This window comes from Podarcis liolepis, assembly GCF_965112155.1.
Source record: "Podarcis liolepis genome assembly, chromosome: 2".
NCBI classification, from domain to species: domain Eukaryota; kingdom Metazoa; phylum Chordata; class Lepidosauria; order Squamata; family Lacertidae; genus Podarcis; species Podarcis liolepis.
Window position 1 is genome coordinate 112,210,467 of NC_139555.1, and position 21,251 is coordinate 112,231,717.

General features: G+C 46.2%; 1 long non-coding RNA gene across 1 annotated transcript; it reads left to right on the forward strand.

Moving 5' to 3' along the window:
- Positions 1 to 11,290: 11,290 nt before the first annotated feature.
- Positions 11,291 to 20,548, forward strand: LOC310702208. The gene is made up of 3 exons (XR_014523358.1): positions 11,291 to 11,645; positions 18,636 to 18,730; positions 20,479 to 20,548. It is a non-coding gene; the product is annotated as an uncharacterized lncRNA (long non-coding RNA).
- The last annotated feature ends 703 nt before the right edge of the window (positions 20,549 to 21,251 follow it).

The following is a 21,251-nucleotide window of genomic DNA, read 5'->3' on the forward strand; positions in this document are numbered from 1 at the left end:
CGCCGCCTTTTGTCCGTCCCAAGGTTGCTATTGGAAACGGAGCCGAGAACGACCCAGACCTTTCTTTGTGCTGAAGCCTTTGAAAGTGACTGTTTAAAGATAGCTGTTGCAGCCGATGTAAGAGGAGGTGTTATAAGAATTCTAAGGTCTCAAATATAAAACAAACGCTCATAAATGTACCAGGCAAACACATACAGAAGTATATAAACCACGCATCTGAAATAGTTCAGGAGAGCAATCCTGAAGCCATTTTGACTCTCCCAAATTGACCTCAAATATTTCTCTGCAAGGAGGAATGAAATGCAAGGAGGAATCCCATTTCAGATGCAGTCTGGCAAGAATCTGTTAAGGTGAGCAAACTATCAATATGTGTAAGAGATTCAGGAATGAAGTATCTCAAAGGAATGGCCAGGCTAGCCAGAAAATGCAATCAAGTAAGGCATTATCAGGTATCCTGGCAGACAGGAGAGAAACAACACTCTCAAATTTCTGCTGGAGACCGCCTCCTTCTGTGATGTATGTATGATGTTTAGGGGGGTGGTCTTGGGCTACAGGGTGGGCAATTTCAAAAGTCTATATAAGGGCTTAAAGTGGTAAGGACCTAACAGAAGCAGAAGACATCAAGAAGAGGTGGCAAGAATACACAGAGGAATTATACCAGAAAGACATGGTACACCCCAGGTAGTGTGGTTGCTGACCTTGAGCCAGACATCCTGGAAAGTGAAGTCAAATGGGCCTTAGAAAGCACTGCAAATAACAAGGCCAGTGGAAGTCATGGTATTCCAGCTGAACTATTTAAAATTTTAAAAGCTGATGCCGTTAAGGTGCTACACTCAATATGCCAGCAAGTTTGGAAAACTCAGCAGTGGCCCGAAGATTGGAGAAGATCAGTCTACATCCCAATCCCAAAGAAGGGCAGTGCCAAAGAATGCTCCAACTACCGCACAATTGCACTCATTTCACACGCTAGCAAGGTTATGCTTAAAATTCTACAAGGAAGGCTCAAGCAGTATGTGGATCGAGAACTCCCAGAAGTGCAAGCTGGATTTAGAAGAGGTAGAGGAACCAGAGACCAAATTGCAAACATGCGCTGGATTGTGGAGAAAGCTAGAGAGTTCCAGAAAGACATCTACTTCTGCTTCATTGACTATGCAAAAGCCTTTGACTGTGTCGACCACAGCAAACTATGGCAAGTTCTTAAAGAAATGGGAGTGCCTGATCACCTCATCTGTCTCCTGAGAAATCTCTATGTGGGACAAGAAGCTACAGTTAGAACTGGATATGGAACAACTGATTGGTTCAAAATTGGGAAAGGAGTACGACAAGGCTGTATATTGTCTCCCTGCTTATTTAACTTATATGCAGAATTCATCATGCGAAAGGTGGGCTGGATGAATCCCAAGCCGGAATTAAGATTGCCGGAAGAAATATCAACAACCTCAGATATGCAGATGACACAACCTTGATGGCAGAAAGTGAGGAGGAATTAAAGAACCTTTTAATGAGGGTGAAAGAGGAGAGTGCAAAATATGGTCTGAAGCTCAACATCAAAAAAACGGAGATCATGGCCACTGATCCCATCACCTCCTGGCAAATAGAAGGGGAAGAAATGGAGGCAGTGAGAGATTTTACTTTCTTGGCTCCATGATCACTGCAGATGGTGACAGCAGCCACGAAATTAAAAGACACCTGCTTCTTGGGAGAAAAACGATGGCAAACCTAGACAGCATCTTAAAAAGCAGAGACATCACCTTGCCAACAAAGGTCCATATAGTTAAAGCCATGGTTTTCCCAGTAGTGGTGTATGGAAGTGAGAGCTGGACCATCAAGAAGGCTGATTGCTGAAGAATTGACGCTTTTGATTTATGGTGCTGGAGGAGACTCTTGAGAGTCCCGTGGACTGCAAGAAGATAAAACATATCCATTCTGAAGGAAATCAGCCCTGAGTGCTCACTGGAAGGACAGATCGTGAAGCTGAGGCTCCAATACTTTGGCCACCTCATGAGAAGAGAAGACTCCCTGGAAAAGACCCTGTTTTTGGGAAAGATGGAGGGCACCCGAGGTACCACTGTACAATACTGCCTTTCTCCCCAGGTGGTTAACCATTTTAAAGAACTAAGACAATATGTAAGATGGCAGACGGGCAATAGTCTGACTGGAGGAGGACCTGGCACGTGGTACGCTTCTTCATTCAGAAATATTGTGGTGTTTTGTTTTGCTTTTTAAACGTTTCACGCATATATTTAAGTTTCATCACTGCGTTTTTAAAAGACCAGGCCCCTGTTGATGCTTCGCCTTTGCCTCTTGCGCCAGAGAGCCGTGTGAGGGGAAATGGGCTCACCATGTAACCGCTGCAGGAAGCAGAACGGCCAGGAAAGGAAGGAGCTATTGCCTCACGTCTCCGCTCCAATGGCTGAAAAAAGCCCAAGTCCCACTTGATCTAGTGGAGTTTTTGCCAACCTGGCGCTATGCAGATGTGTTGGCTGAGGGCTGATGGGAGTTGTAGTCCCATGGATGGATGGATGGCGGCCAACAGATTGAGGTTCAATCCTGACAAGACAGAATACTGTTTTGGGGGGACAGGGGGCGGCGGGTGTGGGGGATTACCTGGTCCTGAATGGGGTAACTCTGCCCCTGAAGGACCAGGTGTGCAACCTGGGAGTCATTTTGGACTCACAGTGTCCATAGAGGCACAGGTTAATTCTGTGTCCAGGGCAGCTGTCTACCAGCTCCATCTGGTACGCAGGCTAAGACCCTACCTGCCCGCAGACTGTCTCGCCAGAGCGGTGCATGCTCTGGTTATCTCCGGCTTGGACTACTGCAATGCACTCTACGTGGGGCTACCTTTGAAGGTGACCCGGAAACTGCAATTAATCCAGAATGCGGCAGCTAGACTGGTGACTGGTTGTGGCCATCAGGACCACATAACACTGGTTCTGAGAGATTTGCATTGGCTCCCAGTACGTTTCCGAGCACAATTCAAAGTGTTGGTGCTGACCTTTAAAGCCCTAAATGGCCTCGGTCCTGTATACCTGAAGGAGCGTTTCCACCCCCATCATTCAGCCCGGACACTGAGGTCCAGCACCGAAGGCCTTCTGGCGGTTCCCTCATTGCGAGAAGTGAGGTTACAGGGAACCAGACAGAGGGCCTTCTCGGTAGTGGCGCCCACCCTGTGGAACACCCTCCCTTCAGACGTGAAGGAAATAAGCAGCTATCCTATCTTTAAAAGACATCTGAAGGCAGCCCTGTAATTCTGGGACTGTCCCTGGGAAATAGGGAAACTGGCTCCCTCCTTGCTGTCTTTCTGCTGGCAACGGGCTTTGGGGAACTGATTGCTTTTAAGGAAAGGGCTAGTGCTGTTCTTTCTTTCTTTCTTTCTTTCTTTCTTTCTTTCTTTCTTTCTTTCTTTCTTTCTTTCTTTCTCTCTCTCTCTCTCTCTCTCTCTCTCTCCCTTCCTTCCTTCCTTCCTTCCTTCCTTCCTTCCTTCCTTCCTTCCTTCCTTCCTTCCTGTTATGTACTGAAGTTTTCACCCTGGGCCAGCAGGGGGATACTGTAGATAGTTTTCACTCAGGTCCACATATGCAAATAAGGGATTGAAAGTGACGTTCAGTGATTGGCTAGTTACAGAAAGTGGTTACTGTTGCGTTGTAGTGGAGCTCTATATAAGCAGGCTGGCTGAACCCTTCAGCTCAGTTCTGGCCTGTGAATAAACAGGAGCTGTTTGAAGAATCGCTGTGTCGTCTGATATGTTCACCCACAACTTAACACTTCCTTCCTTCCTTCCTTCCTTCCTTCCTTCCTTCCTTCCTTCCTTCCTTGATTCATTGCAATTGTTTGGAGCACTTGGGTCAGCGCGGTAACCAAAAACAACGACCACATTTGTTTGTGACCTGCCCTGAGAAGCTTCACCCACAGCTTTCTGCCAATCAGCTTGCAGAAGGCAGAAAAGAAGGCAGGGCTGTTGCTTTTCCTAACCAAGGCGACCTCTCTTCTGACTTCAGTGTGTCAAAAGTGCATTGGCGTTAAGGTTCTGGAGATAGTCAAGCTATTTAAATTGAGTCGATTAATCAGGCAGATGATCAATGGGCTAAAAATCGTTTCATGGGCTGGAACAAAGACTTGGTGGGAAGGAGCTCTGTTGCTGACTGCAAAAGAAACTGAACCAGTAAGGGCAGATTTGACTTCCCACCCTCCATTATGCAACCTTCCGAAGTGTAGTAACAGCACGATGAGGCTGGTGAGACCTAGGAGTTGTTGCTAAGGTGGCCGGATGCGAAAGAGGACTCATGCACCTTGCAGAACAAGCTACACTTGCTGAAATCGCCGCTTCTGCAATGCTGTTATAGGTGCACGAGGCCAACCGGTGCAGGGATGGCTCCCTATCCTACCGAAAAGCGCACTGTTCAGGCTCATACTTTGTCCAACCCACACTGAAAGCACACAACTTCTGTGGACCCTGAGCACTGTGGTTTGCTAAGCGTGCTGAAAACTGTAGCTCTGTGAGGGGGGAATTACAGTTTCCAGGATACTTGGGGTGGAAGTTTTGCACTTTCAATGTATTTTGTGGCTCTGCCCTCAATCTGTGGGCAAACTTTTTCACGGCATGTAAATATGCACTACAGTGGTACCTCGGGTTACAGATGCTTCAGGTTACAGACGTTTCAGGTTACAGACTCCGCTAACCCAGAAATAGTACCTCGGGTTAAGAACTTTACCTCAGGATGAGAACAGAAATCGTGTGGTGGTGGCAGCGGGAGGCCCCATTAGCTAAAGTGGTACCTCAGGTTAAGAGCAGTTTCAGGTTAAGAACGGACCTCCAGAATGAATTAAGTTCTTATCCCAAGGTACCACTGTATAAGCCTTTAGATACTGCTGTTGCTAAAGGCGCAGGATCAAGGCCCGTTTTTTTAAAAAGAGAGAATAAGTTGGTAACCTTTATTCTTCAACCCTGTTTTCATTCAAGTGGTGGGCGGTGCTTGCCCAGGCCTTTCTTGCCCTGTGTTGTCCCCACATAAACAGATCGAGGCTTAAGGGTGGAAGGATTGGAAAGAAAACGTTGGCAGAGGCATCTTTGCTGCTGAGGACATTCTTCGCTGGGTTCCAGCCCCTCCATCACCTCCCGCAATCTCAGTTGTCAGAATTAGAGAGAACTTCCTCATCACTCTCGATATCGTTCTGACAGTAGCTGCAAGTCTAAAGGTGAAGCTTGCTTGTGACATTTCCCTTTTCGATGATTAGATTAGGTCAAGCATTTATATGTCTAGAAGTGAGATTAGGCAGCAGGCATTACGTGTGTCAGGGTTAGGCAAAATACGATTTATGTGGGCGGGTCCAGATGGAAAAGAGGGCGGGGCCCCAGCGCCTTTAATAGCTGTGCCAAAGAAATTGGAATTCAGGAATTCAGGTGTGCTTTGCTATGCCAGCCACATCCTCTGAAATTTTCTACACAACTATTAAAGGCCGTGTTTCTTTTTCCAGATGGTCTTCCTAAGTACAGCCATACCTCGGGTTACAGACGCTGCAGGTTGTGTTTTTTTGGGTTGCGGACCGCCGAAACCCGGAAGTACCAGAACAGGTTACTTCCGGGTTTTGGCGGTCGCGCATTCACAGAAGTGTTAAATCACGCTTTGTGCGTGCCTAGAGGTGCCAAATTGCAACCCGTGTGTGTGTGCAGAAGCGCCGCTGCAGGTTGCAAGTGCTGCGGGTTGTGAATGCGCATCCCTCACGGATCACGTACACAGCCCAAGCATCCACTGTACAGTGGTACCTCTGGTTAAGAACTTAATTCGTTCTGGGGGTCCGTTCTTACTGAAACGGTTCTTAACCTGAGGTACCACTTTAGCTAATGGGGCCTCCCACCACCGCCGCGCCACCGGAGCACGATTTCTGTTCTCATCCTGAAGCAAAGTTCTTAACCCGAGGTACTATTTCTGGGTTAGCGGAGTCTGTAACCTGAAGCGTCTGTAACCTGAAGCTGAGGTACCACTGTACAGTATTACTTGATTCCACGGCTATGTAGATTCGCTCCCCCCCCCCCGGAACAGTGGGTGGATGATTCTGTTTGGAGTCTACAACAAGGAAGGGAAGTCTGTGGCCCCACTGAATATTTGTTGGACTCCTACCCGTTGACTGCAAGAAGATCAAACCTCTCCATTCTTAAGGAAATCAGCCCTGAGTGCTCACTGGAAGGACAGATCCTGAAGCTGAGGCTCCAATACTTTGGCCACCTCATGAGAAGAGGAGACTCCCTGGAAAAGAGCCTGATGTTGGGAAAGATGGAGGAGAAGGGGGCGACAGAAGACGAGATGGTTGGACAGTGTTCTCGAAGCTACCAGCATGAGTTTGACCAAACTGCGGGAGGCAGTGGAAGACAGGAGTGCCTGGCGTGCTTTGGTCCATGGGGTCACGAAGAGTCGGACATGACTAAACGACTAAACAACAACAACATCCTATGATCTCTGTCTGTCAGTCATGCAGTTTAAGGCTGCTGGGAGCTATGGCCCAAGAGCGATTCCGGACAAGGCTACCTGATAGCTCCTCTTGGCACTGAACAGACCTGTAAGATTGCTTAGATCACCTGGCAGTGAAACTACTGGCAGCACCACACCTTATCATATATCACGGGGCGGTGATCCAAAAGCTGGCTTTTCCAGCTGTTGTTGTTTTCTGTGCACTGCATACCCTCCAACATTTCACATTTGAAAATAGTCTGTTAGGATTACCAGATGATATTACCACACTGGTGTGGCAGGAGAGAATGGCAAGTGTGGAGGGAAGATTCAAGGACCATCAAAGAAACCGTGTCATATTGCATAGTACAGTGGTACCTTAGTTCTCAAATGCCTTGGTACTCAAACGACTTGGAACCCAAACACTTCAAACCCAGAAGTACGGTAAGTGTTCCAGTTTGCAAACTTTTCTCAGAAGCTGAACGTTCTCCGTTTTGAGTGTTACACTTCCAATTTGAGTGCCACACTTCCATTTTGAGTGTTACGCTGAGGTCTGTCTGTTTTTGTTATTTATTTTGTGTTGTTGTTTTTGAGGCTCTTTTTGTTTTGTTTTTGTGACTGTGTGGAACCCAGTTCAGCTACTGTTTCATTGATTGATTGTGTGACTGCAGTACATTGTTTATTGCTTTCATTTTATGGATTGATGGTCTTGTTAGTAAAATTCTTGTTAAACTGCTGTTTTAGGAGTTGTTTTTAAAAGTCTGGAATGGATTAATCCATTTTGCATTACTTCCTACAGGAAAGCGTGCCTTGGTTTTGGAACGCTTTGGTTTTGGAACGGACTTCTGGAATGGATTAAGTTTGAGAACCAAGGTACCACTGTATACCGAGTGGCTTCTTTTTATTATTCCAATGTATTTCTGAGCAATAAAAAAATCACGAGTGAACTTTTATTCAGGAAGTGTATAATGTTTGAGAACAGGATACTGGAGTAGTTCGGGCCATTGGCCTGATCCAGCACGACTCTTCTCACGTACTTATGTAACCTATTTGCATATATCCACCAAAAGAAGAAATTTTCCTTCCTAAGGCATGTTGCAATGATGGCCAACAATATTCCATTGAAAATTGTGCTCCCTGCTGGTCTGCTGTAGCTTTATGGGATGATTCATTATGCCAGGCTTTTGTTTCCCTTATCTTATTCCACAACAAAGGCTACTGCTGGACATGATCTGCGAAATACGAGCCGGAGCAATGGAACAAGGAGCGAGTTCTAATCTCGCTGGGGAGTCTGCTTAATGACTTCAAGCAACTTGCTCAGTCTCAGCCTACCTCAAAGGGCCTTTTTGCGGGGCTCAAAAGGCGTGCCAGCCTGAACTCCTTGCAGGAAAGGTGAGTTTAAAATGTGCAATATTACTATAATTGGTATTATTGTGATTCATGGTCCATGTCCCTTAACATTAGGGAAGGGAGGGGGAGCTGCATCCATGGCTTCTATTTTTAGCACCAGCTGTTGTGAGAGCTTTTATAACATCTGGTTCTCTTTTTAGATACCCAACAGTGCTACTTAACTTTGGTCTTTCACTCGCATATAAAGCTGCCTATTAAATAATCTGACAAGCTTGCATTTTATTTTAAAGCCTGCTAGGAGCTTAGAAGGAACGCAGGTGGTGCTGTGGGTTAAACCACAGAGCCTAGGGCTTGATGATCAGAAGGTTGGCGGTTCGAATCCCCGCAATGGAGTGAGCTCCCGTTGCTCGGTCCCTGCTCCTGCCAACCTAGCAGTTCGAAAGCACGTCAAAGTGCAAGTAGATAAATAGGTACCGCTGCGGCGGGAAAGTAAACGGCGTTTCCTTGCGCTGCTCTGGTTCTCCAGAAGCGGCTTAGTCATGCTGGCCACATGACCCGGAAGCTGTATGCCGGCTCCCTCGGCCAATTAAGCGAGATGAGCGCCGCAACCCCAAAGTCGGCCACGACTGGACCTAATGGTCAGGGGTTTCTTTACCTTAGGAGCTTAGAAGTCTGCTAAGAGCAACTGGCAGAGGAGAGAAGAGGCTAGTGGCTTGCTAAAAGCAGATGGAATAAAAGGGACAGGCCATTCCAGCCCTTTTCTTCCACCTTCCTTGATCGCCTGCATGTCATTCTCTAGTCACCCACGGCAAGCAGGAGAACGCTTACATTCACCCAAAGCATTTGCTTCGCACTCCCTGTTTCCTGAGGCAATAGTTAGGAATCAGACTGCTTCCCAGCTTCTGTTTCCAAGCGTGGAAAATTGTACTGGTGACTTTTCATATTTTGGGTCAATTATTTATAAACAGAGGAGCAAAGCCTTTGGCTTCAGGCCACCCTCATCCAGAAACGAAGCAAAAGTCCATGTGCAACGGCATTCGTTCACATTCCTAACATGTTGTGTTTGGCTTTCCCAGAGCCCCTCTCCCCTTCTCTCTCTCGCCCCACTGTCAACATTCAGACTGGAAGCTGCTTGAGGGCAGAGCACTATTTGGTGGAGGGGAGGAGAAGGTCCTTAAGTCACTCTTGGCCTCACATCCTGGATTTGGGGAGTTCTCAAGGAAGTTGGTGCGGTGGTAGTTTGCTCAGGGAAACCACATGCCAACTCTGGTCCTGTGGGAACCCTGAGCAAGTTCTTCCATTGCCAATCTGTATTGTGGCAATATTGTGGTGGTTGCAGTAGCCCAGCTGCTACAAGATGGAATTTGAAAGCACCAGTGCCCTCTACAGGCCACACATGCAATGTAATAAAGTGATTTTAAGAAGTTTAGCAGTGGGTAGGTAGGGGCGAAACCATCCATTTCCATTTCTCTGTTTCTCACTTTTCCATTCTGAAGTTCCGTTATCCACATTTCCACATCCCTTTGCGATTTTAACTTATTTTTAATTGAAAGTCCTCGTGAAACTTATCAGTAGATTTCTGCTGACACACACATTTCAGTGCATTTTTGCATAGCAGGCATGTTTTTGCAAAGCAGTTTTCCATAATGTAATCCATTTTGGTATGGGACGCGGGTGGCGATGTGTGTTAAACCACAGAGCCTAGGGCTTGCTGATCAGAAGGTTGGCGGTTTGAATCCCTGCGATGGGGTGAGCTCCCGTTGCTCGGTCCCTGCTCCTGCCAACCTAGCAGTTCAAAAGCATGTCAAAGTGCAAGTAGATAAATAGGTACTGCTCCAGCAGGAAGGTAAAAGGCGTTTCCGTGCGCTGCTCTGGTTTGCCAGAAGCGGCTTAGTCATGCTGGCCACATGACCCAGAAGCTGTACGCCGGCTCCCTCGGCCAATAAAGCGAGATGAGCGCCGCAAGCCCAGAGTCGGCCACGACTGGACCTAACGGTCAGGGGTCCCTTTACCTTTACCTAATCCATTTTTGTATGTTATTTTCATGCATGTGTGCATTTCTATGCATGCTTTACCCCGGTATATTTTTAAAACACATTACTTGGCCAGAGAACTGCATTGCAAAATTCGGAGAAGTGCGAATTTTGAAGGATGGCTGTGTTTTGTTTGGCATATTGTTCCAGAAAGCGCGAACCAGGTAGGTTCACCTTCAAATACAAACTGAATTGATTTGTGTATGATTTTTATGATATAAATAAATTCTCAAACTACATTTCCCAGGATCCTTTGGGGAAAGGCATGCCTGTTTAAAGGAGAATGATACTGTTTTAGACAGCAGTTCTCAACCTGTGGGTCCCCAGATGTTGTTGGCCTACAACTCCCATCACCCCTAGCTAGCAAGGTCAGAGCTCAGGGATGATGGGAGTTGTAGTCCAACAACATCTGGGGACCCACAGGTTGAGAACCGCTGGCTTAAGAGGTGAACAGCAAGATGGCACCCCTCCCACAAATCATAATCATAACAACAACAACAACAACAACAACAACAACAACAACAACAACAACACCCTGACCATCTGGCTGGCTTGCCCCAGCCACTCTGGGCTGCTTCCCATAGATATAAAAACATAATAGAACATCAAACATTAAAAACTTTTCAATACAGGACTTCCGTCAGATGTCTTCTAAAAGTTGTGTAGTTCTTTATCTCCTTGATGGGGGTTGAATCCACCACACCTGAGACAGCAGGCCAGTTTAGGGGGGGCCAGGAGAGGGCATGTGCTGCTGCTGCCCCCAACCTTTGCCACCTGAGGCAGTTACCTCAAACTGCCTAATGGGAGGGCCAGTCATGCTGTATGTGTGCCTCTCCCCTGTGTCACGAAACACAGCCACATCCTGTAGAGTCTTTCTTTCTCCATGGAATCCACTTGTACTGTAGGACATGGGAACGTCACACGGATCAGATAAGACTGTACTCTCTGGTTTGACCAGCAGGAGACACAAGAGTCCCATGATTTTAAAAAAGCAACAGGTTTGGACTGCTACTGTAGTAAGAGTCCGGCATAAGCTTTGCAGGTGCTTCCAGATACCAACAGAAATTATTTGAAAGAATGATTAAGGCTGACCCAGGTTGCTTCCACATATGGAGCTCTTTTGGGCAGCTGAAATGTTGTTGTTCCATGAGTGTAATGCCCCTCTCTACAAGATACACCTGGCTGCTTCCTTATTATTATTATTTTTTAAAATGGCTCCTGAATCTGCTTTTAATGGATGCTGCTTTTGTATTTTGCAGTTATTATTTTAACTGTTTTTGCTTTTGATCTGGAGTGCGGATAGTTCCACCCACCACATTCTTCTTATGCAGGTGAAATAAGAGGGCAACAAAAGGAACATTCTCCGGCAATGGGAATGTGGGATACATTTTCCTGAAACCCTGTCATTCACAGTAGACGGTACTTAACCAGGAGGACCAATAGTCTGACTGGCACTGAATTGTAGACTTGGAAGGGACCCCAAGGGTCATCTAGTCCAACCCCCTGCAAATGCAGAAATATTTTGCCCAATGTGGGGCTCAAACTTGCAGCCCTGAGGTTAAGCGTCTCATGCTCTTTCCAACTGAGCTATCCCAGGAACATCCAGATCCAGGGAAGTAATAGTCCCACTCTATTCTGCCTTGGTCTGACCCCACCTGCAGTACTGTGTCCAGTTCTGGGCTCCACAATTTAAGAAGGATATCGACAAGAAGAGAGAGCTAAGTCTTGAAGTTGCCCATCAAGAGTTGACATCATCTGGTCGCCATTGCTGAACACGCCTACGGGCTGCTTGGTCACCGTCTCCTCGAAAATGGTGAGGTGTATTGTTTATTTCTATGTAATTAACAGCTATCATACTTATGTCATCTGTATCTTTATCTAGATAGATACTGTATTTACTCTTACGTAATGTGCACCAGCCTTTATGACCATTTGCTCTGAATTTTGCTGGGAGGCTATACAGCAATGTACAGTGGTACCTCAGGTTAAGAACTTAGTTCGTTCTGGAGGTCCGTTCTTAACCTGAGGTACCACTTTAGCTAATGGGGCTTCCCACTGCCGTCAGCCACACAATTTCTGTTCTCATCCTGAAGCAAAGTTCTTAACCTGAGGTATTATTTCTGGGTTAGCAGAGTCTGTAACCTGAAGTGTCTGTAACCCGAGGTACCACTGTACATTTATCTTGCTTCCAGGCTGATTTGTTTGCAGGGTGTTTACACATCTTCTGGGACGCGGGTGGCGCTGTGGTCTAAACCACTGGGCCTCTTGGGCTTACCGACCAGAAGGTCAGCAGTTCAAATCCCTGTGATGGGGTGAGCTCCTGTTGCTCCATCCCAGCTCCTGCCAACCTAGCAGTTCAAAAGCACGCCAGTGCAAGTAGATAAATAGGTACTGCTGTGGCAGCAAGGTAAACGGTGTTTCCGTGCACTCTGGTTTCCATCATGGTGTTCCCTTGTGCCAGAAGCGGTTTAGTCATGCTGGCCACATGACCTGGAAAATCTGTCTGTGGACAAACGCTGGCTACCTTGGCCTGAAAGCGAGATGAGCGCCGCAACCCCTTTGACTGGACTTAACTGTCCAGGGGTCCTTTATCTTTTACCTTTACATGTCTTCCCATTAATCATTCACCAACCCCACACTTTTCAATGCCTTTCCCCACATTGCTTTCCTAAGAAGTCTGCTTTTTAAAAAAAGAAGTGGGGTTTTTTTGTGCTGGGGCAACAAAATTCTTTAATCCACTCCAGTTGCGCGTACCTACATTTACTTGAATTCTTCCTTCAAAATACCAGCAGTCTGTAGTGATAGAATCATAGAATTGGAACGTACTCTAAGGATCATCTAGTCCAATCAAGAAGCATCTGCCAATTTAAGTTCTCTCAGTTTCCCACTTCTTTGATCTTCATTTCAGTTATTCGTATTTCTGCCCCAATTTGTGATTTTTTTGGGGGGTGGGGAATCCTCATGAAAACTCTCCAGCATTTTGGTGCAAATTTCAGAATTTTTTACTCCTAACATAATGCATTTTTGTATGTCGTTTACACCAATAAATTCATTTTAAAGGCACATTTCCCCCTAATATGTGCATTTTAGTAAACAGTGGTTCGTTGGAGAACTGTATCACAAAATTCAGGTGAGTGTGGATTTTTGCAGGCTGGCCGTGTTTCAGTTCTCGTATTATTTCAGAAAGTATGAGTTTCATAGATTCAGCTTCATAGGAAAACTGAATCTAGCTGATTCTTTGTCACCCACTCCCAGTCTCAATAAAGGGTTTGCCAGTTTCACTTGTCCCAAGGGAAAGTCTGGAAAACCCCTTCTTTTGGCTTTGCCTTGACGGTTGGCCCGACAAAGCCCCTAGTCAAATATAGTATCAAATTTGCTAAAAGGGAATTAGCTAGCAGAAGCTTTGCATTTTGACGGTGAAATTGTGTTCTGTCAATGTGAAAACCACATGCAAATGAGGCAAGTGTCTGGAGCTGAAAGGAATCCATCTCGGTCTGTCTTTTAAAGTCTGGCTCTCCTATATCATGGATGGGATTTATTTATTCTTAAATTTTGTTTATTTCGTTTTCAAAAGTTTACATACTTTACCATCAACAATACCGTTAATTTATCCATTGACCTCCCACCCCCCCTTCATGGTGTTCTTTGTTTTTTCCTTTAATGCTCTGTATTTCAACTTAATAATAATAAAATTTTATTTCTATCCCGCTCTTTCCAGCCGAAACCAGGCTCAGAACGGCTAACAACAATAAAAGTAACACAGCATTCTAAAATAAATTCATTCTAAAATCAATTCAAAATCAAATTAATGGCAACCATTGGGCTAGAGTTCTGTGAGGGTTACCAAAGGGGGGTGTCAGACTGTGCCTTGGCCAAAGGCCTGGTGGAACAGCTCTGTCTTTTATCATTATTATTATTATTTTTATTATTTCAACTTACAAAATTCTATATATACATCCTGAGTGATTAGCATTCGTGTCTTTCTGCAGTTGCTCATATTTCAAATCCTGCTTGTGTTTCCATGCAACTATCATAGTTCATTGGATATTCTACAAAAAGCTTCCAACCCTCAATTAATGTTTCGTCATTTTGATCTCTTAATTTTTGCTGTTAGTGTCAGGCGAGGAGTATCCTCTCCTCAGAGGCAAGAAGAACAAACAGTTCGTATCTTATGGCTTTATCTGAAGGAGTGTTTCCACCCCCATCTTTCAGCCCAGACACTGAGGTCCAGCTCCGAGGGCCTTCTGGTGGTTCCCTCACTGCAAGAAGTCAAGTTACAGGGAACCAGGCAGAGGGCCTTCTTGGTGGTGGCACCTGCCCTATGGAACACCCTCCCACCAGAGGTCAAAGAAAACAACTACCAGACTTTTAGAAGACATCTGAAGGTAGCCCTGTTTAGGGAAGCTTTTAATGTTTGATGCATTATGGTATTTTAATATTTTGTTGGAAGCTGCCCAGAGTGGCTGGGGAAGCCCAGCTAGATGGGCAGGGTATAAATAATAAATTATTATTTTTATTATTATTATTCACTCATCTGGTTGCAAGACAAAAGATCCATGTCTCCACAGGTAGGAGACGTTGGCTACTCTGAGTCCCTCCTCTTCCGTCTCCCACAACATTCTGGAAACCGACAGGAAGTCACAGGAGCCACATCCTTCCGCATTCTCTACTCTTGAATGTGGAGGGACCAGCGAGCCCTTGGACCAGGAGGGTCTCTCATACTCTGCTCTCTGCTCTCTCACTTCTCCCTCCTTCTCCACTATCTCATAACTAGGCGTTTCCTCATTCAGCTGTACATCATCCCTGTCTCCCTTTCCTCCTGAAATTGCTGGGGACAGGGAGGGCAAAACTTCCCACTCCTCCTCCTCTTCTGAGAGGAGCCCATCAGACCAAGGGCTCATTTCCCATTCCTCCTGTTCAGTCCAGTCCCCGACAGTTAGCTTTGCTCACTCCATTCTCACAATTCCATCCATTCTCTCCCCCCCCGCCTTATTTTGAATGTGACTTGGGAGAATGTAACCACAGATGAATATTCCTTATGACAGGTTCCCAATTATTGTATACCTGAAGGAGCATCTCCTATCGTCCAACCCGGACACTGAGGTCTCCAATGCTGAGGGCCTTCTGGCTGAGGGCCTTCTGGCAGTTCCGTCGCTGCGAGAAGTGAAGTTACAGGGAATCAGGCAGAGGGCCCTCTCGGTAGTGGCACCCGCCCTGCGGAGCGCCCTCCCATCAGGTGTCAAGGAAATAAACAACTTTCTGACATTTAGAAGACATCTGAAGGCAGCCCTGTTTAGGGAAGCTTTTAATGTATTTTAAATCTTTTGTTGGAAGCCGCCCAGAGTGGCTTGGGAAGCCCAGCCAGATGGGTGGGATATAAATAATAAATTTATAATAAATAATAAATAATAAAAACAGCCATTTTTTAAAAAAACCCAACAACAACATAATTATAATTATGTTGTTGTTGTTGTTATTTTTAATGGCTGTTTCTTTTAATAGTGTATGAGCGGTGCTTATCTACACTACCTAATATCACACTTAAAATAAACTACTTCCAGTGTTGTTAGGAACATTGGAAAGTACTTTATACTGAGCCAGACCACTGGCCCTGTACTGACTTCTAGTCATGTCATTGCTCAGCAAGTCTGCCTTTCTTAGACTCCAGGCTCTTCAGGTCAACTCAAACATGAACAGCTTTATTTCAGTAGACTCCTACCTCCCACTCAACCCCTACAGGAAGTTCCATCTTCAAATAATTCCCCTTCTCCCAGGAGCTGACTATGTACACAGAAGAGATTTTCCAAGGTTGCCACCTATGACACATGTTCATATAACGCCCTCTCACACCACGGTATGGTAATTAATCCAGAACACATGGGGTTTTCCTGGGTTCTAGAGGGAGAAGCAGTTGGGAGCAGAAAGTCTTTCTCAACAGCATTCGAAAATAAAACTGCTGCTATCATAATGCTGTTAGGATACCGCTAGGATATGTGACTGCATTAGGAATAGCATTTACAGTACTGGTTGCTTTGCCTCAAAATGGATATTGCAGTGTTGGGAAAGGGGCAACGTAATAATCAAGGCGATGTAGCAATTCCCCATTTCATGTTACGTCACTGTTCATTTGTATGTCCCAAAGGATCCCAAGACGGCTGCCAAGAATAAACAGATACATAAGGAAAAGGTACCCCTGACCGTTAGGTCCAGTTGCGGACGACTCTGGGGTTGCGTGCTCATCTCGCTTTATAGGCCAAGGGAGCTGGCGTTTGTCTGCAGACAGCTTCCGGGTCATGTGGCCAGCATGACTAAGCCGCTTCTGGCGAACCAGAGCAGTGCATGGAAACGCCGTTTACCTTCCCGCCAGAGCGGTACCTATTTATCTACTTGCACTTTGACGTGCTTTCGAACTGCTTGGTGGACAGGAGCAGGGAACGAGTAATGGGAGCTCACCCCGTCGCAGGGATTTGAACCGCCGACCTTCTGATCGTCAAGCCCAAGAGGCTCTGTGGTTTAACCCAAGCGCCACCCCTATTATGGAATAAGATGTCCCTATTTTCATCGGAGAAATGTTGGAGGGCATGCAAGCAAGAGCTGTGGCAAAACCTTGCAGCAGATCTTCCCTCCTAAAAGAATTGTGGAGTTCCAGCATGCCCTCCAACATTTCTCCGATGATGCCAGCATGATTAGACCACAGCGCCACCCGCATCCCTAAACACATCCCTAAATACAATCACAGCAATGCAGATGCAAACAAGAATGATGCAGATTCAAAACCTTCCCAGTGCCGAGGGCCTTCTGGCGGTTCCCTCACTGCGAGAAGTGAAGTTACAGGGAACCAGACAGAGGGCCTTCTTGGTAGTGGCACCCGCCCTGTGGAACGCCCTCCTGTCACATGTCAAAGGGATAAATAACTATAGAACCTTCAGAAGACATCTGAAGGCAGCCCTGTATAGGGAATTTTTTATTGTTTAATGTTTTATTATGTTTTTATATGTGTTGGGAGCCACCCAGAGTGACTGGGGCAACCCAGTCAGATGGGTGAGGTAACAACAACAACAACAAACTGTTGTTACAGTGGTACTTCGGGTTACAAACACTTCGGGTTACATACTCCGCTAACCCGGAAGTAGTTGCTCCGGGTTGCAAAATTTGCCTCAGGATGAGAATGAAAATTGTGTGGTGCTGGCACGGCAGCAGTGGGAGGCCCCATTAGTGAAAGCACGCCTCAGGTTAATAACGGTTTTGGGTTAAGAACGGACCTCCGGAACGAATTAAGTTTGTAACCCAAGGTACCACTGTATTGTTATTAGGCTCACATAATAATGGGGGAGGGGAGGCAACTGGAAACACTTGCTCGTGGTGGCTCCAGTGGTCTCTCCCCTGTATCAATGCCTGCCAGACAGCAGCTCCTCCAACTTAGGGATGGGGAGGCAGTGACCTTCCAGACCTCCCAGCATGGCCAACAGTCAGGGACGATGGCAGATGCGATCAAACAACATCTGGAGGGCTGCAGAATCTTCAGCCACTGCTTACACCCGTTACGCAGAAGGGTGGCTGAACTAAGGCAGACAAAAGGTGCATGTTGTGCTGTGAGTTGAGCCAAACTCAGAGGTTACAACATGAATGAATGAATGAAGTCTTTGCAAGAGTCTTTTTGAACTAGCTCAAGCAAGTGGGCTGCTTCAAAGAGCACTTTTGCACAGAACTTTAATCCTTGTTCCACTGATGAGCAGGGATTCAAGGCCGCTGCCTTAGCCAAATAATAATAATAATAATAATAATAATAATAATAATAATAATAATAATAATTTGTATTTATACCCCGCCCTCCCCAGCCAAGGCCGGGCTCAGGGCGGCTAACAAGCAATAATAAAAACAAGTTGAATGAATACAACTTAAAAACAAGAGTAAAATACAAGATTAAAATATTGAAACATTAAAATATTAAAATGCAGCCTCATCACAGGAGGAGAAAGGAAAAAGAAAAAAGAAAGAGGGGGAGGGAATCAAATTGGCTCCAAGGCCAGGTGGAACAACTCTGACTTACAGGCCCTGCGGAAAGAAATCAGATCCTGCAGGGCCCTGGTCTCATGAGGCAGAGCGTTCCACCAGGCCGGAGCCAGTGTTGAAAAGGCCCTGGCTCTGGTTGAAGCCAATCTAACTCCCTTAGGGCCCGGGACCACTAGGGTGTTGCTATTTATGGACCTTGAGGCTCTCCGTGGGGCGTACCGGGAGAGGCGGTCCTGTAGGTAGAAGGGTCCTAGGCCGTGATAATCTTGTTTCCTGCTGGGAACGGGATCATACTTCCAATGCTGGATTAAATCATTCCTCCCGCCCATCAGCTGATGGTCAGGTGGACGTGGTGGTGGTGGTGAAATGAAGGTAACAGACCAAATTGGAACCCCCTTGCAGGCCAACACTGGCCAGCAGGCCAGGGGTACCCTAACCCCCGGCATATATAACCTATTATTTCAGGCTAAATTACGCATACGAAAATGTGCTCATCAGCAGAAATTCATACCAAAATTCTGACAAAAGTTCATGGGGGGGGATGGAATCACACTGGTGTAGAGAACTGAATTGGACTGGGAAATAGGAAACTAACATTGACAATTCTATCCATCCTGACCTCACCAAGGTGCAAATTGCCCACCTGCTTTTGAAGCGAAGGCCCACGCTTCTTTTTTTAGTTCAGAAAGTATGACTTTCAAAAAGGTTTCTTTGGCACCTCCCCCGTACACACACTCTCTCTCTCTCTCTCTCTCTCTCTCTCTCTCTCTCTCTCTCCTCTTTTTGTAAGAAACCAGCCGCTAAGAAAAAGACCACACCAAACGGAAACGGATGCCGCAAGCTCATAAGCGTACTGAGAAGATAATGAGGAGAGGCCCTTTCTTGGTACTGAAACTGTTTGATCGTTCAGAAGTAGGTGGGGGAAGCTGGTTTCAGAAACCAGTTGAAAAGATAAACCGTTCCTATCTGCCACACACATCAGAGAAAAGAGGCTATAAGAAGCAAAAGCCCGGCCAAAATGCCAGTAAGATGTCAATGTCAAACCCCTTAGGCCCCGATTCCCAAGCCGATTAGAAAGGTGACATTGTATTCGTCCCAAGTAGCAGAGACACTTGTGTTACTGGTGCAGCTCTTCCCATGCTAGGGGATAAACGTCCCGTATTTTTTGCTCTATAAGACTCACTTTTTCCCTCCCAAAAAGTAAAGGGAAATGTGTGTGCGTCTTATGGAGCGAATGCAGGCTGCGCAGCTATCCCAGAAGCCAGAACAGCAAGAGGGATTGCTGCTTTCACTGCGCAGCAATCCCTCTTGCTGTTCTGGCTTCTGAGATTCAGAATTCCCCCCCCCCTTGTTTTCCTCCTCCAAAAACTGTGGTCTGGTGCGTCTTATAGAGCGAAAAAATGCGGTAAGCGTTTGCTTCAGAATAAGCAAAAATTTCAAATGGGGCCCACCTGTTTCAGCGTTCTTCGGTTCCAAAATTAAGGCAGAGAAGAACAAATGGATATACAGTCATACCTCCGGTTACAGACACTCAGGTTGCACATTTTTGGGTTGCGCGCCACGCCGAACCTGGAAGTACTGGAACGGGTTACTTCTGGTTTTCGGTGCTCGTGCATGCGCAGAAATGTTAAATCGCGCTTTGCGCGTGTGCATAAGTGCCGAATCGTGACCCGCGCGTGCACAGACACGGCGCTGTGGGTTGCGAACTCTGTGGGTTGCAAACGTGCCTCCTGCATGGATCACGTTCACAACCCAAGCGTCCACTGTACAAATTGGCAGGTCGCACACATTCACTGTACATTTAAAGCAGTTGGATTGACTGGATGAGACCAATAGTGGAGGGGGGGGTGTCTTGTCATCTGGGCAGCCCAGGACCTCCATGCGTGTTCATGCCCCCAGGAGGTCACTTTGCTGCTGCTGCTAACGCAGGAGTTTGACTTCACCCCTGGAGGCACACTCTATTGTCCCTCGAGACAGACAGATGTCAACTATACCACTTTATTTATTTATTTATTATTTTATTTTGACAAAGTAATAATCATAAATAAATAATAAAAATGTGCACCCCACCACCGAGACCATTCCATTGTAACTATCCAGCCTCCCAAAATTTCAACACCTCTTGCGATGGTTTGACCCCTTTCCGTTTTAACAGTATACAAATTCTACAAATCTCCCTATCTCCTCAAAATCATTTCTCCTGCATATTCCCAGTCTTATCTTAATGGCGCATGTTAATTTATCATTAATAGCTATATCCCAAACCTCTTTATACCATTCTTCCGTTTTATATTCTGCCCGCCCCTTCCACTTCCTGGCTATAATAACTCGTGCAGCTGTCAATAAATTTGTCAGCAAGTCCTTCATAGCCTGCGAACCTTCCACCCCACTGCAAATTCAGAATGATGCTACCTCTGGACTTTCGGTCACCTTTAACCCCGTGATTTCTTCTATTTACTTAAACACCCTTGCCAAAAAGTTGTACATATTTACACCCCCACCACATGTGAACGTAAGTCCCTGTTTCCTGGCATCCCCTCCAACATAACGCTGAATATTCCTTGTTTATTTGATTTAATCTGACTGGTGTTAAATACCATCACCAAACTAATTCAACCATACCACTTTAACAGGAACATACAAAACTGCCTTATACTGAATTGGTCCATCTAGCCCAGTGTTGTCTACACGGACCGGCAGTGGTCCATCTGAAGATGCCATGGAGTAGACTTGGGGCTCTCTCCATGCAAAACAGAGGCTCTACCACTGAGCCCTTGCCAACAAAGGTCCATATAGTAAAAGCTATGGTTTTCCCAGTAGTGATGTATGGAAGTGAGAGCTGGACCATAAAGAAGGCTGATCACCGAAGAATGGATGCTTTTGAATTATGGTGTTGGAGGAGACTCTTGAGAGTCCCATGGACTGCAAGAAGATCAAACCTCTCCATTCTGAAGGAAATCAGCCCTGAGTGCTCACTGGAAGGACAGATCCTGAAGCTGAGGCTCCAATACTTTGGCCACCTCATGAGAAGAGAAGACTCCCTCGAAAAGACCCTGATGTTGGGAAAGATGGAGGGCACAAGGAGAAGGGGACGACAGAGGACGAGGTGGTTGGACAGTGTTCTCGAAGCTACCAGCATGAGTTTGACCAAACTGCAGGAGGCAGTGGAAGACAGGAGTGCCTGGCGTGCTCTGGTCCATGGGGTCACGGAGAGTCAGACACGACTGAACGACTAAACAACAACAACCACTGAGCCTACAGCCTTCCACCCAAAGTCAGGATTTCCCTCAAAGAATCCTGGGAACTGTTATTGGTTAAAGGTGGTGGGAACTGTAGAATTGCGAGGTATGTCCTAAAAAGCTCCCAGAGCACCCTGAATGAACTACAGTTCTCAGCATTCTTTTGT